Source organism: Eucyclogobius newberryi, unplaced genomic scaffold (assembly GCF_026437365.1).
Source record: "Eucyclogobius newberryi isolate DKJ021-1_F unplaced genomic scaffold, fEucNew1.0.hap1 SCAF_18, whole genome shotgun sequence".
Classification (NCBI taxonomy): domain Eukaryota; kingdom Metazoa; phylum Chordata; class Actinopteri; order Gobiiformes; family Gobiidae; genus Eucyclogobius; species Eucyclogobius newberryi.
The window spans coordinates 20,024,276-20,051,881 of NW_027315812.1; positions in this window are offsets into that span (position 1 = coordinate 20,024,276).

Genomic DNA, 27,606 nt, shown 5'->3' on the forward strand with positions numbered 1-27,606 from the left:
TATGGATTTAATTGAATATATTACAATTTTGAAGCGTCCGGAACCTAATCCTGCACCAAATAAGAAAGCAGAACTATCACCATTGCCAAATTTAAAGAGATAGCTGCATGGACAAAATCTGCTACATTATAGACCACATTTTGTACAAATTAAACCATCAAAGTGTGCCATGACTCAAAAGAAGACTAATTGTAAAGTTAAATGATTGATGATGATGAATAAATGATTGCTTGACCATGTTATTGGACGCCATCGAAATCAACTCACAAAATGTAAAAAATTGCAAATACAGATTTCAGCTCTTTGATAAGGCAATACTAGAACCAGATTTGTATCCTTGACTCTTCCATCTTGTTTTAGATACAATGTGGTCGTGCTGTTTTGAAGACTGAACCAGTGAAGCTTTCAACCACCATCCACCCTCCTACACACACACTTAAGAGCCCTGTTTTTCATTCTTTCTGTGCGTGCGGGGGCAATCATCATGCCTGTCCGGTCGGTTGTCCATGTCGGAAGCCGGTCTCAGAACAAGAACACATCTAGATGCATTTACTATTTATTACCGGTGCTATTTAGATTACAGTTTATCTCTGAAAATCCCCTGAAAATGCTTAGGCACACATTTAAAGTCGCTGTGTGTGAAAAGGATTGGCTGTACGTGCATGTAGGTGGCGGTATGTGTTTACTTGGCACATCTACAGTTTTATGATTTATATACATGCAGCTGCAGCTCAAGGGACAAGACGGTGATTTAGTGTTTGCCCGACACCGGTTGAATAGCGAGCAGAGGAAATATTTGTCTTAGTGGCATCCAGCGTCCGCGTCTCTTGATAGAAACGCATATTCATTTAGATAGATTAGAAACAAAGTTGCTCTTAGAATTTTGTGAATAAAACTTTAAACTGAGCTAGAAATGATTCTGTTTTGTCCTCCTGAAACTTGATGTTTGAAGTGTTTTGCCAAGAGATATAACGTAAGTATGTGTTTCAGAGATATTTGACTTGATTTTCGTCCAGTGTGCCAGGGAACACCAGTGTGTCCGGAGGGATCGCCAAGTTTGTCTTTTAAAAAATCCAATTTGTAGTGAACTATATCAGCCAGACGTAGTGGCACAGACCAGATTTACACCTCTTTTTTCTAATTAGAATCATTTGAAAACAGTCTTTATGATAATGTTTTATTGGATGATGCATTTTTTTCGGCAAAAAACACTAAATTTACAGCCTGATTGCACTGTCCTGAAAGTTTAAAATTGTGCTTAAGTAAAGTGCGGATACTTGTGGTACAAAGCAGTGCTCCAAGAAATGACTCAATGGGGGTAAACATAAACATTTCTGTGGGGAAACTACTTCTCAAGTAAGAGTAATGCTGATGTAAAGATAATGTAATTGAAAGTACAAAAATAATATAAAAAAATCTTGTCTTTTTAAAAAACTACACCACAAAAATAAGAAAATCTAAACGAAGGAACGGTGCAAGGAAGGCCAATGTTCATTCATCATTTAAAGGCCCTAAGACAGGTTTTATGATTTTCTCATTTTGACTTTATTTGGTTTATTTATCCCTGTTGTAAATATAGATTATAGTTTTACATCAAGTAGCAATTTGTGGAGCAACATTTTTTTTTTTATAGAAAATTACAGGAAGCACACAAGGGACATTCAATTCCATTCAAATTGCATGCATAATTGACACAAAAGAAACAACTTTTTTGACCCTCTAAACATTAATTCCAAAAAATTAATGTTTAGCACTCTCATATTTGTATTTGTCAAATAAAAAAATATCTGACATTAGTTGATGATTAGTTTTGGCCCAGAGGTTGCTGGGTATTGATCTTCACTGCATATTAGTCCCATAAATCGTCCAATCTGTCATAGACACTTTAATATTATCATCATAAAACGTTTAGCAATTGTTGGAATTGTGCTTTTACTCAAGTACTTTCACTGTAATATATAATACTCAAGTAGGAGTAAAAGCATGGAAAACTGCTCTGAGAAGTGCAGTTTTGTTAAAAAGTGAAATCTACTTATAATAAACTATCTAACCTGGACTTTGCTATTCAGACACACTTTATTTCTGGTCCTTTGCATTGTGAGAGGGACGAGGGCATAACAGCAGTGGATTTGTCATGTTTGTACAGCGCTAAGCCTGTTTACCAATTTTAGATATGATCCGAGTCCTTCACTTGCACCCCTGACACGTACACTCCCGTGAACAGACCGTGCCCCGCTGTGGAACACTCCTCCCCGACTCGGATGACCTTCTCTCTCCTGATCCTCTCAATCCTTTTTATAATTTGCCGCTCTTTGAAGTCTTCCTCTTCCGGGGGGAGATAGTCGTCGTGGGATACATGGGATCTGGATTGTCGATGTTTACGCAGCGTATCTTCAGAGCTAGCTTAGTTTCCAGGACATTTGTGTTCTTTTTTTTCCTTTTTTTATGTGGAGTGCTTTCATTTCCTGTTGTGAGCCCTTTTGACCTGAAAATACTTTAGAAAATCTGTTTGAAATAGAGGAAATACTTGTGTGTATGTGCAGGTTATAACAAAATATCTCAACTCTACCTGTAATTATTGACCTGATTTCACAATGCTGGCGTGAAATGCAAACAGAAATATTTGAATTATGTCCTTTTTTATATAATATTGGTCTCTATAAAGGAGTTAAAACTGAAGTCCAATTACTACGAAATGTAAAATCCAATTAAATAATACAGTAATTTTTCTGTAAGCTACTGTGCGTAATGGATCTAGAGGAGGATTCTTGCCAAGTGTGCTTCTTTATTGCGACTTTGTGCTTCTCTTTTTGTCATCTTGCAAATTTTGAAAGTCACAGGTTGTGTTGTGTGTCATAATTTAGGTGATTTATTGCTTCTTTCTCATGTTATTACACCAAGAAATGACCAAAGTACAACCAGTTAAAATTGTAAAGAGGTTAATTATGCGCATCAAATCAGCTCTTCTTCAGCCGCCGCTTGTTGCTTCTTTTTTGGGCTTCTTTTTGTTGAGCTCTGGTGGCTTGTTTTTGCCTTCTTTGTTCTTTTTTTCAAAGGCTTGGTCACTTGATTCTCTCTGAAAATCTGACAACCCGAGAGGATTTTATCCATCAAATTTCCTTTAAATGTAATTGGTTCATAAAGTGAGAGCTTGTAGTATAAATATTGCACATGCTAGTGTTAATACACACTTAGTCCCTTCACTCACCTTACCTACAGTGTGAATCTGGTGTGTGCGTGGAGGATGGCGCAGATTGGCAGCCTTGCTTCTGTCTGTCTACCCCAGGGCAGCTGTGGCTACAGTATACAGTAAAGTATCTCTTGGAGTGAATAAATAATGCATTGTAAAGCACTTTGACATTCTTGAAAGGCTTTTAAAATCCAAGGTAGTGTTATTAACCTGCAGTGTCCCAGCAGTTAAAGAAATAGCTCCCTGATCTTTTATAGTACTTTATTCAACTGTAATAGCTAAATATTATCTCTGGATGTTATCTGCGTATAACAAACATGGCAAAATCCCCAGAATATGTTTGAATGATGACTATTACAACTTTAAAGTAAAATGATAAAGTAACTTCCACATGCAATCTAACTTGCCAGCTCTATACTTCTCTCCTTGCGTTCCACTTAGCACTCGTCCTGTTTTGCCTCTTTGGTGCAGTGCAGTGATTTCCCCAAACCTCAGAAAACCCCAGCACTTAAATTGCTCAGGTTTGATCCGGTGAGTTCCCATGATCACTTTCCCTGCAGGTTGCACTGGCGCAGTGCAGTGGAGCCTGCAGCTTTGACGCTAAAATAGACGTTTAAATAGGGCTTTAATTATAGTTATTGCTGTTTTCTTTTCTCTAATCTGACTGTGCAGAATGAAGATGTTTGCCAGTTTGATGCAGCTTAACTGTGGCATAGCTGTCGACGTTAAATGTTAAATCAGATTATTTTCCCCTTTAGATTCTTAGATGTAATGCATGTTGACTTTGTTGCTAAATTGAGACATGGATTCAAAAACGCACATTAAATGACTGTAATCTATACGCTCAGATCAAAAGGGAGCAGCAGAAGGTGGAATAAAAAAGGCATATGTGTGAAAATAGAGCATGCAGGAGTTCAAATATTCAAGAGGAACACATGAAGGTTGCAAGGCCAAACACAGACAACGTTACGATGAGTTATTACAGTTGGAGCAGAACAAACAGGCTGAATACACCCGAGACACAAGGCTAATGAGGAGTAGGAGGGAGGAACGATGTGGTGAGGAGGCGCGGTTAGCTAACACAACAAGTCATGTATGTGGTCAATGAGCACACACACATGACTGGCTTTTGTCATTCTTACTGCATGTATACTTCAGGCGTTCTTATAAGAAGAGAGATAAAAAACATTTTTTTTCTTGACGACTGAGGGACTACACAGACATCTTTTGAAAGTAATGGATTTACTCTGTGTAATCCTTCATTTGTCAGGGAGTGTTCTGTAATAGAAAAATATTCTAGTCTTGTCATCTTGACACTTTTTTCAAAAACAGTGTCCAGAAGACTACACTTTTTCCCCACAATGGTTTTATTTATTATTTATTAGCCTTTATTCAACAAGATAAGAGCCCATTGAGATCCAAACCTCTTTTTCACGGGTGACCTGGGGCAAAGTAAAAATGTAGCAGCACAAAAATCGTGAAAACATTTATATATTTAACAGAGACAAGTGACACTCTACATATAAATACACAGGCATTGTTGAATCCTGTTGAAAACCCCTCAGCGAGACAAGTTCACATAACCTCATTTCTGATTTAAAGGATTTCCAAGCTGCGGGAGCAGCATACAGTAAAAGAAGGCTCACTTCCCCATAAATGTCATGTGAGAGCAGGGCAAAGTGATCTTCTGCTCATGCCCACCGCTATTTATTTTGTAACAAGGCAAGTCCTTCAATAGAAAAGATACTGACCATTTGAATCGAGAATCTCCTTTGGGGGATCCATTTAAGGTGGTATGGACGATTTTTTATCATATTTCCTCGTGGCGTGGATAAATCATTTGTCCTACCACGTATCAATCATAAAACGCACCTATCGCTCACCTGCAGCCGCGTCAGGCTCGTCCCCACGTTTCCGCGTGCCTAAGCGCATGGATCTATCATAATATAGTTCCCTCAGTGTACGGGGCAAAATGAAGACGGAGAAAGACAGTTGGAGCTGACGCAGAAGTGGACAGAAATCTACGGGAGACGAGCGATGCGATGCGCTCCGTTGCGCTAATAAACAAACGCACGTGTGTGTTGTATCAGTCCGCACGGGGGAGTGCGCATGCGCACTTCCGCCTGCGTTCTCAAATCGCCGAAAAATCGTCCATACCGCCTTTAACTAGAAGGAATCTACCAAATTATTTATTTCGTTTTTGCTATTGTTTTAATGTATCAATCACTCTACGCCTGGTGATGGCCAGCTACCTCATAGCCACAGCTGCCCTGGAGTAGAATGATGGAGGCTGCACCACATGTGGGTGAAGTATCTTGTAAGGACTGACTTGCTGACCTGTAGGTTTGTGTGCAAACATTTTAATAACTGAGCCACAGTCGCCCCAAAGTGATGTATTTATTTTTCATTTTTGTGAAATCAGCAAAAAAAAAGGATCCATGGGATGTAATAAACAAAAACATTCATTCTCATTCACATGTCCCCAGTTTGTTGAATATCATCTACAATCTAGATGAGAGTTGCTTTGACAAATTGCACAAAAATCAAACCCACTCGAGCTGCATTTTAAACTTTGCATTTTACACCTCACAAAGCCAAGCACAAAGCCATCAATGGAGATTCATTAGCTTCTCCCTTGGCTCTAGCATATCGGCGCCGGCAGCACATCAAACAACCACAATACAACCACAGTATCACAAAGCCATCATCTCCTTAATGACGCTCATTACATGTTAAAGATACAGTGGCGACGCAGATGTTGCAGACACACAGCTGTTCCAATAGAGGAAACAGTAGGCTAATAATGTCCTACTTCTGTTGTGCCTTTGTCCTTGCCCAGAGCTGTTATGACCACAGCATCACAGGCTTGAAGGAAGCGGCTCCAATGGCCCCACTCCAAGGAGATGTTCTTTCACAGTCTACTGCCCAGATGGCCGGCAATTATTATTACAATCTATCTTCCACTGGAGGGTCAAAGAGTCGGAGGAGAAGGCGCCTGAGCAGATTCCTTTTTGCAAGTAAGAAAATGTTTGACTTGGGTGTCAGCCTGTGTTTAGTTTTGTCCTCATTGTACTTGAATGGGGGAAAAAGTCCTTGCTGAAGTACAGGAAGAGAAAAGAGTGCTATTCAAGATAATTGTATCCACGTATTTCTTTTAAGTGTGAAGGGCTTTTGAAAATGTTTTTATTTTTGTGGTTAAAAGGAGCCAATCATCGGCATACTTCTCAATATTATTTATTTAATATCAGTATTAACAACTATTACTGTCATTAACTAACTGACAAACTAACTAACTGACAACCTGTATTGAGGGGAAGAAGATTCCGGTGTATCTCAATGTTTACATGAAATAAACGTGTTTGAATCTAGTATGGATTTTATCTATTGTATGTATGTTGATTTGATATATATATAATTTAAAAACACTCCCATATAAAATAAAAGTTTGCATTAGTTATAGCATACAATATTGTTTTGCTTTACTTCTGAAGTTGATATTTCAATCAGAAAGCTGAATGATCTCCCTGCTTTGTGTTGCCAGATTCTAAAGCCGATAACTCTTTCTTCTGCTGGTCGGCAGCGTTTGAGGATGAAGATGGGGATGAAGAAAAGTCATTCTGATTCTGATCAAACCAACATGTTTGTAGCTTTGTTACGTGGCAGTTATTGGCATTCCTGGTTAAGTTGAGGTTGTGTAAATGTATCTTTTTCAAATCAGTCGATTCAAGTTCACTAAATGCAGTACATATAGAACATATATTACATAAAGAATGTACAAGTCAATCAGGCTTGACACATTGCAAAAGTAAACACACTTCCATTGGTCATTTTCAACGGTTTCAGCTTCCTGTTTGTTCAACTCCAAAGATGTGATAAGAAATGTCATTGATTTGATACTTGCTCAAGCTCCCATCCTAAATGTTTCATCATTCTGAAACCTATGCATACTATACCTTTATACTCACTGTCTCTATAAGTATACTCACCTCACTATCTTTATAAGATACTCACTGTCAGTATACTCACTCTCTTTATAAGTATACTCACTCTCTTTATAAGTATACTCACTCTCTTTATAAGTATACTCACTCTCTTTATAAGTATACTCACTCTCTTTATAAGTATACTCACTCTCTTTATAAGTATACTCACTCTCTTTATAAGTATACTTTTTAAGTATACTCACTCTCTTTATAAGTATACTCACTCTCTTTATAAGTATACTCACTCTCTTTATAAGTGTACTCACTCTCTTTATAAGTATACTTTTTAAGTATACTCACTCTCTTTATAAGTATACTCACTCTCTTTATAAGTATACTCACTCTCTTTATAAGTATACTTTTTAAGTATACTCACTCTCTTTATAAGTATACTCACTCTCTTTATAAGTATACTCACTCTCTTTATAAGTGTACTCACTCTCTTTATAAGTATACTTTTTAAGGATACTCACTCTCTTTATAAGTATACTCACTCTCTTTATAAGTATACTCACTCTCTTTATAAGTGTACTCACTCTCTTTATAAGTATACTTTTTAAGTATACTCACTCTCTTTATAAGTATACTCACTCTCTTTATAAGTATACTCACTCTCTTTATAAGTGTACTCACTCTCTTTATAAGTATACTTTTTAAGTATACTCACTCTCTTTTTAAGTATACTCCAAGCCATGTAAATGTATGCATGTATGTAAATAACTAGCGTGAAACTGCACTACCCTAATATAAGGGATCAGTGTACAAACATGAACAAATGAAGGTGCGCTCTCCTCTTGTACGGTGCTAAAGGTGTCTATGAAAATGAAATAACCGGTGATTCAGCCCTGTTAATAACTCTGTGGTTACGCAAGAGATTTTAATTGCCGGAGCTTACAGCCTTCGCCAGTGACAAAGAGAGGGACTTGGAAATGAGGCGTGTGATGAAGGTACTTAATAACCTCTATTGAAATAGCTCACAGGGCTATGATACAGACAAATGGCTGCGTTTGGGAGCAGGATATTGCTTTTAAAAATCCATAGGCTGCTTGAGTTATATTATCGATTCCAAGCTCTGTTTTAGTAATAGGCCTGTCGGAGATTGGCACCAAAAGCTTCAAAACATCACATTTGAATTTATTCTTTGCCCAAAAACAGGCAAAACCTATTTTAACAAGTAATGGGTAATGCAAAACACATTACAAATGTAACAGTTATTTCAAAACCATCTTAATTATCATGCTGGTTATGGCTTATGAAGATCATTAGCATACATCAAAAATAATTGTCCTTTTCTCTAACACCCTTCATAAAATATCCAATTAAAATACAGATTAGATACTATGATTTGAATTATTAAACATCTCACATGCATCAACTCTAAAGGCTAAGCTATGAGGTAGGTGAAACATTTTCACCGCAAAGTACATTTGTCTTTACATTTTTAAAATATGTAAATTAGATTTTAAGAATGGGTATTATTGAGAACGCGTTTTAGATTTCCAAATTACCATGGAAATTTTACACACCTCCAGCTGCATTTGAATTGTAGAGTGGCCGTAAATATTAACTGCTCAAGTAACTCAAGAGTCCTAAGCATTTCAGAACGCATTTGTTGAAGTTTAAGGAGGAATTTAATACATAAATAGACGTTGCATTGAGTTTTACAAACAATTTAGCTGTTTACTGGCGGTGTCACTTGCAGCAATTCAAAATCAACTTTTTTTAATTACAATTCGTCTTATTTTCCTACTGCATTCTGAATGTGTTTACGATGTACACAGTGTCCCGACGATCGCCGCCCCTGGTCCAGATTTGAAAAAAGTCTGAGCTCCAAAGCAGAAGTGCCTATGATATCTCATGCACAAATATTCAAAGAGGGAGTGAAAATGCACACTTGTCTGGTTCGTCTGATCCCTCCAGCCCCGTCCGCCTGGGTTCATAACCTTGACTTACATACTAATGCCACCACAGCCAAGGATTTTCAACCATAGACAGTCTTATTTGTGTGTGAGGTTAAGAGGTTAGATTGGGTTACGGCGGTGGCTTGGAGGTGCGACAAAAGGTGATAAATGTATCCAGGTCGCCACATCCATCTATGGCTGAATAGCTGGTGGACACTTAGCATTCATTTCCATTCTATGTGAAACATCAAAGTGTGTGTGCAGGGCAGAGACAGCTGGCACCGGCCTGATTGGCTCCAAGCCTCGGCGTGGTGCCACACTGCTGTGTTTGCATCCTAAACAGAGAAATCTGATTATATTTGATGTGTTTGTGTGGGGGTGAAGATACAGATGTGTCATGTATTTTACAGCATGAAAAGAACATCATATTTCATATTTATTGTGCAGTGATTAATGGAAAAGATATCCCCCTGAGCATAAGGAATGTGTGAATTATGATCTTCACAACATTTTGCCCCCAGCACGTAATTTATGTGGCACAGTGAGTCAAGACTCAACTGGAATGTCAGTGTCGGAAAGATGTGCAGCTTAAATGTTGGTTTAAGATTTATCATGTATTTGTGTTAAACAAAGTAAGCAGCCCGCCACTTTACCTACACAAATGATTATATTCAAGAATGCATTAAATGTATTTATGTTATTATCACAACAAAGACATGTCTATGTAGGGATGATTATCCATTAACCTAATTTAAAGTTAAATATTTAAATGTGAAGCTTTTTACTTTATTTTGACATGCAGCAAGTTACATTTCATCAAACTGGTCATAAACTAATAATGTGTTAGACAATGGGAATGACAGAAAATTACAGATTTCACAGTTATTTGGTCCTTTTCTCAGTAATCATGAATAATCGTTAAATTGTGATGTTTTCTTACAGTATGACGATAACATTTGATATTGTGACATTGCTTCTGCTTTGTGCACCATGCAAAACAAAGTTAGTGAATAAAGTTTCACTAAATATTTCACTAAACAAAGTTAGTTAAATATTTGTCTGGGGAATAAAATATGCATCTGTTCTGATTAAGCTGAAAGCTACGTTCCATCTGCAGTCTTTAGCCCAGGGGTTCCATAACTTTTCAGGCCGGGACCCCCAAAATAACCATACAATCAACTCAGGACCATATATTACTGTAATTACATTTCTATCCTGGGTACATTAACGTTTTACAAGCCTCTGTTTGGTTGGTAGAGCAAACATGACTCTAATAAATGCAAATGTATCTCATTAATGTGGGTATGTTTCCTTAATTACGCCTTAATATCTCCATCTTCATTTAAGAGCCACTAACATCGAGCTCACTAAACCTCACACAACCAAAAATACTTCTACCTTCCCAACAGTACATCACTTTCTTGCATTTAGATTCATAGTATTTTCAAACTTATTACATAGAGTCCAATGATTATTTATAACAATGTGTACAGCCTGCTGCAGTGGATTGTGGGAAGCCTTGAGCAGATGCCAGTTTTACTTTTCCCTTTAACCTTTCATAATCTCATTTTGTCCATGTACTATGTATTTTTTTGTGTTTTCTTTTTTTACCATTTTCTATTTTTATCCCGGTATTTTTGGAGGAGGGCTAAATAAAAACCTTTGTAGCTTGGAGTTTAATGGCTGTCTCATGATCGTGTGGGTCCCCAAAATGAAGCGATGCAGCAGCAGTAGAACGTCTGTGCTTGCATGACCCACTTTACCTCTTACATAACAGTAGTTCTTTGTAAAAAAAAAATGAAAAAAATGAAAAAATCCTTGTCTTGCTGTTTCCCAGTCTCCCTCTACAGTATCACTACCAGCCGCAGTAGTTGCACCTCGCCCATATGTTTCATTTGCACTGGCCAGGGAATGATATTTTTGCTTTAAATATTACTTGTACTATAGCACCATATGTGTCAGGTTTATTTTACAGCTTGGCCTTCTGCATAGAACAGCTGTCTTTGCTGTTAACAGACTGAATTGTTTCTAGCACCAATAACAGTAATAAGTCTTCTAATATCTCCAGTTGTCAGGACATCTGCTCTGGGGAACTCTTTTACTTCTTGACAGCTTCACTACACGGGCAGCTTCTGAACAGCTGAATCTGAACACCGGGTTTTGAGATGACGCATTCATCTTTCTTCCCTTAAAGTTGCAGTAAGCTAGCTGATTTTGACAGTCTTAAAACATGAAAAGCAGTACTAATTCATCTAAAACTCTTTGCTGCGGTCGATATAGGGTTAGGATTAGGGTTCGCTCACTTACCTAATGCATTCCGAGCATCTTGAATATTCACCGCGATGAGTTTCTAAGCAGAGTTGCCAGATTTTCAGAAAGCAACAAGCAACCATGTCTTCGAAAAACCACCCAAAAAAGCCCAACAAATAAGCAACTAGTTAAACATGGGTCACTGCTGAATGAGCGCTAATGAGATGCACATATTCTAATAGCATAGTTCACATAAATAACCTAAAAAACATTATTTATTACTGGGTCTAGTACAACATAACTGAAAAAAGGCAAAAAATAATAGATCTTTTTTATGATGTGAAAGTGCCGCTTAGGAGCAAGCCTTAAAAAACCACAACAATGTGAAGAAGTGCACTTGGTAACTGTGTTTATATATTTTCACCAACATTAGCATGCTAACGAAGCACTTCCTGTTTTGTACAAAATAAAACGCCCTATAATTAGATGCAGAATCTAATTTTGACCGGAATAGATGAGTTTACAATAAATCTGTCTTATGGCAAATCAGATTTGACAGACTTTATTACATGACAAAAATTGTTTACAGCTCCTTTAATCTTCAGCTACACAGTCACTTTATCGTATTAGCCGAAGAAATTTAATCTGAACACATAAATGATAATGTATGCAATGCTTCTTACTCAAAGCATATCACAAATGAATAATCACCATTACCACTACAATCATTATACTATTGTTGGGCTGGGCAACATGACGATACAAATTTAACCCTGATCTAATCTCTGTGAAGATTTACTCTTTGGTGATGTTTTAATTCAATGCTTCCTAGTTGAAAGGACCATAACCTCAGAATACACAGTAAAAATGAAGACATAATGTATGATGATATCATAGTAGACAAAGTATCATAGTATCATAGTAGACAAAGGCCAGATTAGGGTGTTTGATGAGGCAATTTACTCTTGTCATGGTATTAGTTAAGAAGAAGCATAAGGTCCTGCTACCGAGCTTAAGATTACTATAAATTCATCTTAATTTGTTGTAGCTTTATGTTAAAATACAATCTACCCCACCCACTCCTCCTATTGGCCAGTCTTTGGCAAGCTTCGGGTGAGTGACAGGTTAATTTTACCATTACAATAAACTGTCAGAAGGAGCAGATAGTTTCAGTTGCCTCTTGAAGATAGTATTTAGCTACTTTGTGTGTCGTGATGGAATTCAAATAGCCACATTATGTTCTTTAATACATCTTCAGTGATGTGATCTGGGGTCATCAGGAGGTTTCGGGTCTTTCAACATCAGACCCCCTCGCCCGGGCTGATCAGACCGTGACTTGTGTTCAGGTGGCACTCGCCTGTCCCCATGGTTCACCTCTGCGAATCCAGAGCCATCTCAAGGCTTTCTCGGCTGCTTCAGTGACGTTCTGGTTGGCTCTGCTCCTTCCTGCAAGGCCCAGCGCACTGAGGGCCTTGTAGAGTGAGTGCCCCACAATCCCTCTGCAGCCAACCTCGATGGGCAAGCATTTTACCATCCAGCTCTGAGCTTATATCATCAGATGCTGTCTATCATCCATTAATTTTTCATAAGGCATCTTACTTTTGTTCAATTCCAACTCAATTTTTTTTTGTAGATACCAAAATCACAACAGTAGCGCTTCATCGAATTTTTTATTTCGCTAAGAGAAAGTTAAATGAAACAATAAAACAGTCATTGATCAAGACAAACAAGCAAGTTTACAGGAAATGAATAACCATTCCAGAGCAGCACCTTTCTTCTCTGCAAGGAAAACCTCCAAAAAACCCAATGGGAAAAAGAAAAACCATTATCACAAACTGTAAGAGAGCACGGGCCGTATACTCCATTTGGCTGGAACGCCTTCATGTGCAGTCTGATCCATCTACTGTAGCTGCTCTGGTCTAGAAATAAAGAATCTATTTATATACCATGATAAAACCTAACCACCTCCTTCTTCTCACCACTCGTCTCTCAGCCGTAACCCCGCCTTGGCTTCCATTAGTGCATTTACAACCTCCACAAGTCCCTGGGAACATGTTACTGACCAGATAAGATTAGAACACACTACACAACACCAGTCTCCACATATCATTTTCATCCCCTTCAAGTCTGGGCTGATTTCAAGGTCAATGGCCAATAATGATGAAGGGAGAGAGAGGCGTGAAGAACAGGAGGATGTAATTTGATATTTATAATATTACAGGCTAATCTATGGCCCTGATCACAGCTATGTAATTGACTCCCCACTTTTTGTCCGGGAAGGGCTTTTGAATCTGCTGTAGCTGTTTTGTCTGAGAAATTCCAACAGAAAATATAGATGAATGAAGAAAAAAGGCAAGCTTTTTACAAACCCATAAACTGTATAATTTAACACGAAAAATAACACACATTATTATAAGATATTACAAAGCTCAATAAACCGTGTTTAATCACAGTGTTTGGGGCACAGCTCACGTGAGCCAGGCTCCGGGTGCAGCCGATCACAGCGTTGTCAGATCAATTCATGACTCGGACTGTTTGCTGCATGTCCTCCCTTCTCTCTCATCCACCCATTTCACACTGCTTTCCTGTCAAATTACCCATTTGGAATTTTATGACAGGAATGCATAGTACAAACAGCTGGAAAGTCATTTTGCAAGCAATTTGTGCTTCTTACATTGGCAGAAATTGTGATTCACCAACACAGCAGGGGAAAGTCTGTGTATACGTGTTTAGACTGGCTCTACAACCTGGGTCCGGGTTGGTAGAAGTCGGTTGTGTTGCTGAACCCAAGGATTGTTAACTTTTACTGAAAAATACACTTTAGTAAAATACAAGCATCCAAACTATGGCCCGGGGGAGAAATCCGGCCCTCAGAGCAATTTTTGTGGGCACTCAGGCTTCTTGCTTATTGGTCTAAATAACTAAGTAGTTAGGCTAATGTCAAATTTGGGGGGAAATCAACTATCATAACTTATAACAAACATTTTGACTTGATCATAGAGACATATAATGTTACAATCTAGTGTAAAATTATATTTATGTATTCATGTTTCTGTTTATTTAGTCTTTTGTAAAGATCTCAATCGTTTTCAGGACAGACAAACCATCTCTAAACTGAAATAGAAGTCTAAAGTACACTCCGTCCATTTACACCTCCATCGTCAGACACAAATCCAAACAAAGGAAACAATAGGGCTAATCAGAGTATGCTGATTGGAGTAGGATGATAAGGGCATGTCTGATTATGCCTAATGTGACTCGGGTGCCGTGCTGCCACTCCCATCACTCCCATCACGCACATAACCCACATAACCCACATAACCCACATAACGCACATAACGCGTAGGGCATCGAGTGCTCCAGGGCCACCAGCCTGACCAGGCAGTTTGGATCGAATGACGTAGGCTATTTGTGCAGCAGACGGCGCTGTTCCTTTTGCAATCAAACAGTGAGCCTTCAGTGGGCATAGTCTGTCAGAGAAACTGAAGAAGCTTTGATGAGTTTATACAGAGATCTCAAAGCTCTGTTCATTTGCAAACTTGAAACCATGTATTTATTTACTCAAATTATTTTCATTTTCAAATCAACATTAACAAGTTATGGCAGATTACAAAACACCCAATAGCCATGATCCTTGTGCAAAAAATGTGTTCTAATGGTCCTCACTGCCAATTCATGCGGACACTTCATTGACCTCTCCCATAGCGAAAGAATGAAGCAATTTGCCGTGAGACCGAGACCTCTTTAATTCATTGCAGATTGGCTTTGATAATCCAATCCCCTGTTGTTTGTTTCAGTTAATTTTAATTTTATAGTTTTTGTGAACCCGTCCAAAATAAAATATTCTTTCCTGAGGCTTAATAAGAAAGATTTTGCTTACTGAGAGGCAAACATTAAGTCAGCAATTTTCCACTGAATGCTTTGGGAAACATGTTTGTTATTCTATGTGTTTTTATTTTGGTTGGAAATAAATGGAGCTATTGGCAAATGGATCCAATTTCTTTTCACTTCTAACTTGATTGGTAGTTTTATCATTTTGAATGTGCATTGCATTTGCTAGATTAGAATTAGGTAAGTGATATCTGCAACCATTTACCACTTTTTCTGTTATATCTTTCACGCAACAGACCGCAAAAGACATCCACAAATGTGCACCCTAGCTAGATTTAGCCCAGAAGTGTATGATTTGTGTCGATTATTTACAATGATATATCTTTTTATTTGCACACAACAATTAGAACTATGTTAAATAAATGTAACAATGTCTCCTTGTCTCTTAAAGTCTTCAGAGATAGGAAAAGGAATACTGACATTACAACATTGAGCCCAACTTTGAATAACCACACACACAAAAAACATTTCAGCAAGTCTCAATTGGCTCCAGGTGACGAGATGTAATGTATTATTCACACAAATGAAGCCTGGCGAAGTTTTCCCTGTTGTTGCTCATACAATGGGATGAAGGACACCAAAAAGAGGTGGGAGTCAGAGGAGCGGGAGAGAGAGAAACAGTGATTTTCTGAGCCCTGGCAGCCCTGAAGGCTTGTGCGCGGTGGAGGGATTCACAGACGAGACCTGCACAAAAGACAGTAACTGGAGGTGGAAAAACAGAACTGAGCTGTACATTCTTGGGACTATTTATACAGGAGTAAATGGGAACAAATGGAAAAAATAAGTGCTTTTGGCTCACTCAAATACCTACATTTTTATTTACTCTGTGGCTGTTGGGTTGTTGTGATTTTAGTACTTGGATGGGAGACCGCTGGAACACCAAGTGCTACTGTGAAATGACTATGGCTCTGATTGAAACTGTCATTGTGTCCTCACTTCACCCGCATTCCCTGGTATAAACCCGGTGTGTGCGTGAGGGTTAGTGGTGATCTGAGGGCCCCGTTGGTGCAGATTATCAGCCCCAATTCTATCATTATAGTTCAAGAATCAGAATAAGAAAGGGTTTAATGCCATTGTCAATGAACAGAATACTCAAACATAGGAACTTGTGACGTTGAGCATCTGGAGGAGACTGATGCACTGTTATACCAGTTGTTGAAGATGCAGTTTAACTATAGCAATGGTACTTCATCAGTGATAGTAGTCCCAATAGTAATAGCAAAGTTGGTAAATTTGCACTTAAACTCCACAATTTTTTAAGTTTACATTTGACTTTTTTGAGCACCTCCGACTTTGTGCCACCATAGAGACATACATAAGACGACAATAAAACCCAATGAAAACATAGTCAAAGGCAGCGCGAGCAGTCAAACTAAAAGTATGCCTTGTGTCTGCCTTCACTTTTCTCAGATGCAATTTCAGCTTCAATTTCAAGGTGTATTATGTCTTGCCGGGTGTCATCTCACTGCTCCAAGATGAAGCCATTATTGCACGATTGATGGTAATTATCAATAGAACAGACAAACAACAGGCATGAAAGTGTAAAGGGGTCGTTCTCCCTTCGTCTCGCCCGGGCTTCCAAATTTACATAACCGCACACTAGTTGCTTCAAATCAGGCTCGGCAGACATTTGCATTAAGTTTTCCATCAGGTACTGTCACTTTGCATAAGGCAGATCAAACAGGGAAGTGCCACTGCAAGCACAAGCATCCAAGTGTAAAATGTGAAATTTATTGTCCAGTGATGAGAGCTCAACCTGCCCGAGCACTGTGGCATAATCGGCCCGGGCCACATGCCAGAAATTATCCCCACAGTGTTTTGCATTTGATCAATATGTCTCACAGTATTTCAATTAAAAATGAAACGAGTATTAAAGGTTTTTAGAGATATATGTATTTAACATTCTGCGCCATTATGTCTATGAACTAAACATTTGGATTTGTAGATTTTTTAGCATATACAAGCTAATGGTTAGGTTTATATTTATTGTTCCTATAGAATTCTAAATTTAGGGTTGTACTATATTTACCTTTTCTGGTGTAGAGTCCGCCGCTTGTATTGCTCTTCTTCTTCTTCTTCTTGTATTGCTCTTCTTCTTCTTCTTCTTCTTCTTCTTCTTCTTCTTCTTCTTCTTCTTCTTCTTCTTCTTCTTCTTCTTCTTCTTCTTCTTCTTCTTCTTCTTCTTCTTCTTCTTCTTCTTCTTCTTCTTCTTCTTCTTCTTCTTCTTGTATTGCTCTTCTTCTTCTTCTTCTTCTTCTTGTATTGCTCTTCTTCTTCTTCTTGTATTCTTCTTCTTCTTCTTGTATTCTTCTTCTTCTTCTTCTTGTATTCTTCTTCTTCTTCTTCTTCTTCTTGTATTGCTCTTCTTCTTCTTCTTCTTTTTCTTCTTCTTCTTCTTCTTCTTCTTCTTCTTCTTCTTCTTCTTCTTTTTCTTCTTCTTCTTCTTCTTCTTCTTCTTCTTGTATTCTTCTTCTTCTTCTTCTTCTTCTTGTATTGCTCTTCTTCTTCTTCTTCTTCTTCTTTTTCTTCTTCTTCTTCTTCTTCTTTTTCTTCTTCTTCTTCTTCTTCTTCTTGTATTGCTCTTCTTCTTCTTCTTCTTCTTGTATTGCTCTTCTTCTTCTTCTTCTTCTTCTTCTTCTTGTATTGCTCTTCTTCTTCTTCTTGTATTGCTCTTCTTCTTCTTCTTGTATTGCTCTTCTTCTTCTTCTTCTTCTTCTTCTTCTTCTTCTTCTTCTTGTATTGCTCTTCTTCTTCTTCTTCTTCTTGTATTGCTCTTCTTCTTCTTCTTGTATTGCTCTTCTTCTTCTTCTTCTTGTATTGCTCTTCTTCTTCTTCTTCTTCTTGTATTGCTCTTCTTCTTCTTCTTCTTCTTGTATTGCTCTTCTTCTTCTTCTTCTTGTATTGCTCTTCTTCTTCTTCTTCTTCTTGTATTGCTCTTCTTCTTCTTCTTCTTCTTCTTGTATTGCTCTTCTTCTTCTTCTTCTTGTATTGCTCTTCTTCTTCTTCTTCTTCTTCTTCTTGTATTGCTCTTCTTCTTCTTCTTCTTCTTCTTGTATTGCTCTTCTTCTTCTTCTTCTTCTTGTATTGCTCTTCTTCTTCTTCTTCTTCTTCTTGTATTGCTCTTCTTCTTCTTCTTCTTCTTCTTCTTCTTCTTCTTCTTCTTCTTCTTCTTCTTCTTCTTCTTCTTGTATTGCTCTTCTTCTTCTTCTTGTATTGCTCTTCTTCTTCTTCTTCTTCTTCTTCTTGTATTGCTCTTCTTCTTCTTCTTCTTCTTGTATTGCTCTTCTTCTTCTTCTTCTTCTTGTATTGCTCTTCTTCTTCTTCTTCTTGTATTGCTCTTCTTCTTCTTCTTCTTCTTGTATTGCTCTTCTTCTTCTTCTTCTTCTTCTTGTATTCTTCTTCTTCTTCTTCTTCTTCTTGTATTCTTCTTCTTCTTGTTGTTGTATTCTTCTTCCTCTTCTTCTTCTTCTTCTTCTTCTTCTTCTTCTTCTTCTTCTTGTATTGCTCTTCTTCTTCTTCTTCTTCTTGTATTGCTCTTCTTCTTCTTCTTGTATTCTTCTTCTTCTTCTTGTATTCTTCTTCTTCTTCTTCTTGTATTCTTCTTCTTCTTCTTCTTCTTCTTGTATTGCTCTTCTTCTTCTTCTTTTTCTTCTTCTTCTTCTTCTTCTTCTTCTTCTTCTTTTTCTTCTTCTTCTTCTTCTTCTTCTTCTTCTTGTATTCTTCTTCTTCTTCTTCTTCTTGTATTGCTCTTCTTCTTCTTCTTCTTCTTCTTTTTCTTCTTCTTCTTCTTCTTCTTCTTCTTTTTCTTCTTCTTCTTCTTCTTCTTCTTCTTCTTCTTCTTGTATTGCTCTTCTTCTTCTTCTTCTTCTTGTATTGCTCTTCTTCTTCTTCTTCTTCTTCTTCTTGTATTGCTCTTCTTCTTCTTCTTGTATTGCTCTTCTTCTTCTTCTTGTATTGCTCTTCTTCTTCTTCTTCTTCTTCTTCTTCTTCTTCTTGTATTGCTCTTCTTCTTCTTCTTCTTCTTGTATTGCTCTTCTTCTTCTTCTTCTTCTTGTATTGCTCTTCTTCTTCTTCTTCTTGTATTGCTCTTCTTCTTCTTCTTCTTCTTGTATTGCTCTTCTTCTTCTTCTTCTTCTTGTATTGCTCTTCTTCTTCTTCTTCTTGTATTGCTCTTCTTCTTCTTCTTCTTGTATTGCTCTTCTTCTTCTTCTTCTTCTTCTTGTATTGCTCTTCTTCTTCTTCTTCTTCTTGTATTGCTCTTCTTCTTCTTCTTCTTGTATTGCTCTTCTTCTTCTTCTTCTTCTTGTATTGCTCTTCTTCTTCTTCTTCTTCTTCTTCTTGTATTGCTCTTCTTCTTCTTCTTGTATTGCTCTTCTTCTTCTTCTTCTTCTTCTTGTATTGCTCTTCTTCTTCTTCTTCTTCTTGTATTGCTCTTCTTCTTCTTCTTCTTCTTCTTGTATTGCTCTTCTTCTTCTTCTTCTTCTTCTTCTTCTTCTTCTTCTTCTTCTTCTTCTTCTTCTTCTTCTTGTATTGCTCTTCTTCTTCTTCTTGTATTGCTCTTCTTCTTCTTCTTCTTCTTCTTGTATTGCTCTTCTTCTTCTTCTTCTTGTATTGCTCTTCTTCTTCTTCTTCTTGTATTGCTCTTCTTCTTCTTATTCTTGTATTGCTCTTCTTCTTCTTCTTCTTCTTGTATTGCTCTTCTTCTTCTTCTTCTTCTTCTTCTTGTATTCTTCTTCTTCTTCTTCTTCTTCTTGTATTCTTCTTCTTCTTGTTGTTGTATTCTTCTTCCTCTTCTTCTTTTTCTTCTTCTTCTTCTTCTTCTTCTTCTTCTTCTTCTTCTTCTTCTTCTTCTTCTTCTTCTTCTTCCTCTTCTTCTTCTTCTTCTTCTTCTTCTTCTTCTTCTTCTTCTTCTTCTTCTTCTTCTTCTTCTTCTTCTTCTTCGGTATCTAAGTGTTACATTACCGCCACATACTGTAGTTAGACTTAATTCTTCAGACTCCAAAAGTATGGCTTTAAGTATGGCTAAAAACAAAATCATAATGTTGGAGCAGTTAAACACATATTATTTAATAAATGCAAGATATATAAGTTTAATGTCATATTGGAACATTCCAGGTAAGAAAAATGACAACAAGCTACCAAAAAGTCAGATTGTGCATAACTGTCCTCTTTGAGCCGCTGGGGCCTGTCAGAAGCTCTGTTTGCACTCTCCAGATATCGAGCCAGGTTCATGGCCAGAAGTATTTTTTATTCAGATCTGTTCCGGTCTGGTCACCGTTTTCATCTCCCCGAGTTCAAATGTTGACAGGTGGATTAGCCAACCAGGAACATGCGTCAAAACAAATATTACTGCTTTCGAGGAAAAAAAAGGGCAAAATAAAGTAGATATTGTTACTAATCTGAGGTGAAAGAAGTTTGATTTTGTTTGATGACCTTTGTTTCACATGAGTTTGGCTTGAGGCAGGACGTAGGGAGTGGTGACCAGACTCACCCTTCGTAAAGCATTGGTGAAGTGTGTGTTCTGGATCCCAGTCAAGGCCAGGAGTTCCTAGTTGGAGGATTAACTGTTGTGCCTGTTTTAGGTTTATGGGAAACCAGAAAACCCTGACAAAACCCACACAGACACAGAGGGAACACGCTGACTTTACGGAATAAAAGCGGCAATTGGTTGAAAGAATAAAGTGTTAAAACCTGTTAAAAAAAAGAAAAAACGCTCTGTGGTCAGTGCCTTATATGGGTTGTATCGGCCGACTTAGTTCTGAATATAGATCAGTTAAATACATGGAGACGAACTCCCTACAGCATACAACACTGTTTCACACCACCGACCATTGATTCTGCAATTATCTCTGCCTCATTACACATCATATGGATGCTTTGCCAATAACTATTTGTTCCACTTTGCCTTTCTGTTCCTCTGACGAAAAATATGAAGACTTTTTTTATCATCATTATTATTATCATTATTTGTAATTGCAGTGTTCTTTATACTGTGAAAATGCAGGAGACGGATCATTTGTTAATAATATGATGATCAATTAGTTCCACATTGGGAAATCCAAGAAATGAATAAAAGATAAGATAAGATATTCCTTTATTGTCCCGCGTGGGGAAATTGATGATGCAACGCAGGTAGATACAGAGGTAGAATATACAGTAAAATATTCAGTAAAGTATCATTTTGCCCTTGTCAAATGCTTCTAATCAATATTCAGAACACATTTTGGAACAAGTTTACATTATGCTTGATACTCGGAAATACACTGCACGTAAGAAATATGATATCCCGTATCATTATTGACTTATTCTTGATTTTCAAAGTGCTTAATGAACGCAGCCCTGTGGTGTAGCTAAAGTAGCATTAGCAGGAGCTGGGATACATAGTACATGTATTTGTATTTGGCTCACTGCTCTCTGGACAGACTGCCTTGTGCTCCAACATGCCACGCGCCCAGATGCAGCTCCACCCATCTCGTTTGAAGCCATTAAATAACTAAACAGGCCCGCGGTGGAAAAAGTTACCTAGCTGATGAAAGTGGAGCCGCGCCAATGTTTGCGCCACGAGCTTTACATCACAGTGCAGCTGGAGGCGTTGGACGGAAGATTTGTATAGTAGATGAAATACAAATTATAATCAGAACCAAGAAAAAACACGATGTAGGCTCTTCAGAATACAAATTTAGGTTCACGGCAAAGCTCCTGTGGTGACTATGTGCCATTTCCCTCTCAAATTTGCTATAAATAAATGCATCAAAAACATCAAAAGCAGTTTTAATCCTGTGTCACGTTTATAATATATACTATAATATAATGCAACTTAAATTCTGCAACTAAATACAGTGTTCGTCACAATATTGTTTATAATCCAGCCCCTTTCTATTTTCTGCTAATTACAATTTTGGTACGAATGTTCAGATTTTTGCAGATTCAGTGTTGACTATTAATAGAGACCAACATTTGGCATTGGCTTGACTACAGGCAAATAGCGTGATAGGGTTTGGACAAAATCTCGTCACACAAGATTTTGCCAGATAGAATGGCCAAAAGATTGTGCACACTTGTGATCTCCTGAGATTTTGATCCAATATTTATTTAGTATAAATTATGTCAAAATCTCATCTTGTGAGAACTGTGTCTCATCCCACCTCTGCAAAATATGTTGTTATAATATAAACATAAAACTGTCCCGTATTCAGATTTAAATGAATATTCTCTATTATAGGACACAATTACTCCTGATATTAAAGCTCAAACTGTTAGATTTTACATTAATATAAAGCGTTTAATGTTTTTTTCACTTCTTCATCAGCACTTTTAGCGATCAGCAAATATACTGCAATTCTATCCACCAAACTAACTTGCATATGAAAATTGGATTGGCTCTCAGTGCGGTAAGCGCTTTCCAACAGACAGCGCTGCCGCTCGTGTGTAACTCATGACGATGCTACACTGAGCCTAATCCATCCTGTGCACTCGCTCTGTTTTCTCCCAGGCCCATGTAATTTCATGCTCAGTCACTGATAGAGTTGTAGTGATGCCAGTCTCCACACAACAGCGTGCTAGTAGTTCTTCCAGCCTGGTTCTGCCCTCTTATCTATGATGAGGGGGTAGGGGGGCTAGTGGGAGTAGGGGGGGTAGGGGTGACAGGACCCCCTCCAGGGAGATCACAGCCCCAATGCACTCAGCTGTCTGCGGTTTGAAGGCTTTGAACACTGGCTGTTATGTCATTTTCAGTTCTATAGTAATGTGTCAGTCATAGCCTCCTCAAACTAGTGCCTGAATATTACTTTTTCTTTTTTAAAGCTGATCTCAGTGATTCACAAAAGGACGTTTAGTGATTCCAAGTTTGTGGCACTGTGAGATGTGGGTAACGTTTGTCGGCTCATCACTGTAAATACAGTCAGCGTTTAGTGTGATACTGTAGTGTTTTATTCATCTCTGCTTTCTCACGTTCCGGCTTCTTTCGGACCCCTTAAACATGCCGGTGCGGTACTTATGGCAGTGGAGACAGTTTTGTTCTGTCCTTGTCCGCTCCAAAGTGAACTAGTCCAAATGTAACACTGGTGACACCAAGTTCAGCTCAGTTGATTTAGTGTCAGTCACATGCGCACACAGATACACATTGTGACCAAATTAGGCAGGAGCAAAAAGCTTTTGTGCCAAATATGCATCAATTTACATTATACGAGTTAATAAATGTTACAACTTTAACCTTAACCTTGAGATATTCATTCATTGTACTTCCTGTTTTGTTTTTAATGGCCTGAGACCATTTTGTGAATATGAATAAAGAATTACATGCTTTTATCCATTACTAACATTATTCCATAGAGAAACAAGGAGAGACAAACATATTTGTTTAAGTATTTTTTTTACATTTGTCTCTTAAATTAAAACGTTTTGAAGTTTAAAGTATTTCTAATATCTTCTGGGAGAGTATTCAAATTAGCTTTTAACAAAGTTTGAATGACTTTATAATTAGCAAGGGCTTTAAATTTCATAAGATTTGTTTGAACGAGTTAATTTGTGTGAAGTCTGCCTCTGGTCTACACTGGGCCCTCTGCAGTTTCAGTATTTGTTTACGTTAAATAATTTATTAAAATGTTTGTCTCTTTTGGATGAATTATTATGGAGAACTGTTTTATCCCTTGGTTATTCTCACTTAGTTTAGATCTGCTTGTATTCAGAGAGACAAAGAAAGATCAAGAACCTTATTATTTCAAATGAATATTGCATCCCACACATTTTCTGCAGTAGATCATTAATGTCAAGTATCTTCATGGAAACAGCCAGGTGACACACCCAGGCCAAGTTACAGGTCAGGTCTGTGGAATGTTTTTCAACACACTTTACCAATGAATACATCTATAATTTAATAAATACATACATTAAAGTATTTCCACACAGCAGAACATTACACTACAGCAGATGGACTCCCCCACAGAACACTCACTTATTTAGAGCTCTTTTAAATAATAGGACTATTTTGTATAGGTGAATATTTGTGTCTGTTAAGTTATTTTATAAAATACATGGCCATACATATTTCAGCTTTTTATGACTGAAATGAAAAGCAACATTCACTCACATTTCTAAGCACAGACTCCACAATAAGAACAGATTTCAGACAGAACCAGCGCATTTGAAACACTGTGTGGGCAAAGCCAGACAGTTTGACAAGTTGCATAATGTTACTTCATCTTTATTTTTAAATCTAAAATCAAAACGTCCTCACAGAACCTTGCGTGTTTGTCAAGGTTTCTTTGAGCAATAATAACCCCCTTTAATCAAATAAATGCAATATTCCAGGCAAAGCAATAACATTTCCATGGCAATACCCCACCAGAAAGGTTAAATAGTGCACCTCTAGAATATTTTCTGCAATTAGTTTACATTGTATTTTCATATTGTCCAAAAGTAAATTCCAAAGATTGACCCCTTAGAATTCTATTGTTCTTTCTATGTTTAGGTATGTCTGAGATATTTTGGGTTTAACCACTTGTGTTGCAAAAATAGATATTTATTTGATTCATGGGAATAAACAGCACCCTGTGGAAAATTGGGGTGCAATTTCAGTGAGTTCTTCCTGCCAAAAAGCACGCCAAAAACAAGTGCTTTTGTTGAAATGGTAAAATTTTAACCTACTCAGACATGACATGGATGTAATATTACATACTATAATATTCTAGTTAATATTCCAGATTAAAACATGAAAAACTTTGATTCCAAGACTTGAAATACTCCTATTGAGTTAGTTAGCCAGCTGCGTGTGTAACTGTGTTTTACATGTCCAAAATCTATGAACATTAACATTAAAACTTCAAATTTGATTTTATGTTTGTCATTCATAATGTCTCAAAATACGCTTACAAACATAAAGGTATTTCTCTAGCAAGGACCACGGCTCAACAATGTAATATGAGGGAATATTTATTGATAATAGTGATGATGATGATGATGATGATGATGATGATGATGATGATGATGATGATGATGATGATGATGATGATGATGATGATGATGACAATGACGGTGATGACATGATAGATGGATGATAGATCGATGAGAGTTGGCTGGACAGAGACTCAGGATGGGGACAGTTTAGAACCCCCAAAGATGATTTAAAATGAGCAAGGATGATCTGGATATCGACGCAATAGCCTGTCTGAACATGAAGATGTTAACTGAGTGGCACAAGAGAAAAGATGCTGAATAGTCGAGGACTCTCTGAAGAGTAGCAAGATGGAATTTAGAAGCCGTCTGCCCATTACTGGAGAAGAGGATCAATAGAGGTTTGAAAGCATTTAGGCAAGGAATTTGGAAAGAACGGCAAGCAGGCAGTGCGATAGAGTCTCAAGTCAAACAGGATGAGTAAAAGAGAACGCGTTCCCTGGTTAATGCTGTTGACAAGGAAGTGCATGGACACGAATTAGGTGCGAGAGTGATGAGCGATCGTTTACAGTGTGGATTACACGGTGGAATCCTGGCGTTGGAGTCGCCTTGCTCCGGACTAGAGAGAGGAGAGCGGAATCTTTACATAAAGAAAGGAGACAAACTGCAGTTATGACATCACTATGAGCCATGGCTGAGGGAACCTAATGGTGAAACAAAGCTGAATGAAAGCTAGACGAGAGGGTGGTCTGATTAAAGATGATTGCTGAAGATCGAAGAGGAGTAATGGGATGGTCGTTGAGGTATGGTGACTTAAGTATGAGTAGTTCAGGTGACAGATTGAAAGAGGAGAGTAGACTCTAGAAACTACAAGATACAGTCGAGAGAGCAGAGAAGCTGGCATAAGCCTGTGTAAGTAGGGCTTCTGGGTAATTAGATGTGTGGTTAAAGAGTGGTTGCAGGAGGAGGAGGAGGAGGAGGTTGAGGCGTGGTCTACCTCTTGAACCTCAGTCAATGATTAAAGATCACTACACTACTCTTCTGTAACCGATCAAAAATGGAACGTCAACATCCCAAAGCAGTTGTGTGTGACTTATCAGTTTTTAAATTTATCCTATGTATCTTTGAAATTGAAAATGTTTTTGCTCATAAAATCCTCCAAATTGCAACAAAATAAAATATGAATATAGTGTAGTGTCAATATAGTGTGTGTGTGATTACAGAAGTCTCCCAGGAATATATGAATTACTCAATTTTGCCAAAATACCAGATAGAACCTTCTAATTCTAAGGACACAAAATTATACAAATTGACCATTTATAATACTGACGGTACATTTGCACATTAATTTTTTACTGCCCTCTTAATTAAACATTATAAGCCTTTAGAACATTGTAATATCACATGAAAACCATCAATACGTGGACCCAGAAACCTAGGACGCGTCTTGGCGATGTGGGGACCTGAAGTCAGAGGTGTGTGTGTGTGTGTGTGTGCGTGTGTGCGTGTGCGCGTGCGTGCGCGTGCGCGTGCGTGTGCGCGTGTGCGTGTGCGCGTGTGCGTGTGCGTGTGCGTGTGTGTGTGTGCGTGTGTACAAGGGCATACAAGTGGTGTCCGTTGTGATAAGTTGTCACACAAAGAAATACTCTGAAAAAGGGGTGCACAAATTGTCTGGCAGGACAAAGAATAAGAGAGAACTTTACCGAGCCACACCAAACAATCAATCTCACACAGCCTTGAACAACATGCACAGTCTATGTTATCAACTACCACGCCAAACGTACCGCCATTAAAATTTCACATTACAGGGAAGCCGTGCCTTAACAAGAGCCTCCACTCTCCTGTAGTGCATTACCATGTTCTCAGTCCTCATATTCATATTTCATTCATGTGCAGTGACACATAACAGAGTCATGATTTGAAGTTTAAATCCAAGAAGCAGCTGAACTAATCACTGTTTGTTCATGCGCCGACAAACGTCTCGAATCAACCATCGCTCATGCCCCACTGACCCGTTATCGGCCCTTTTTTCGCCCGAGTGTCTCCGTGCACCTATATTTTATGTCTTTCTATAATCATAACTCGCTGAAGGAGAATGCAAAGTCACCCACATATCTTCTCTGATACACTGGCCATAATAAAAAGAAACGTCAGGCAGATTGGATGGGAGATACTTCAAAACGCTACGAAGATGAATGGGCCTGCTCGGAGTGGGTATGTCCCCTCTGATAAGGAGAGGAGACAAACAACACGTGGAAAGCACCTGAAACGAACCATAAGCTGGACATTTATGTGTGTGTGTGTGTGTGTTTTTCTATCCAGCTGCCGTGATTGTTTTGAAAATGTACGGAAAAAGCTGTGAATTAGTAATCATCTCTGAGAAAGGCAACAAAGACGCTGTTCTATAAAATACTAAATTACTGTGGACATCTTACGGTACTTTTCTGTCCTTTATGAAAAAGGGTGATTGCTCACTGCTGGATCTATTTATCTGGCGAAA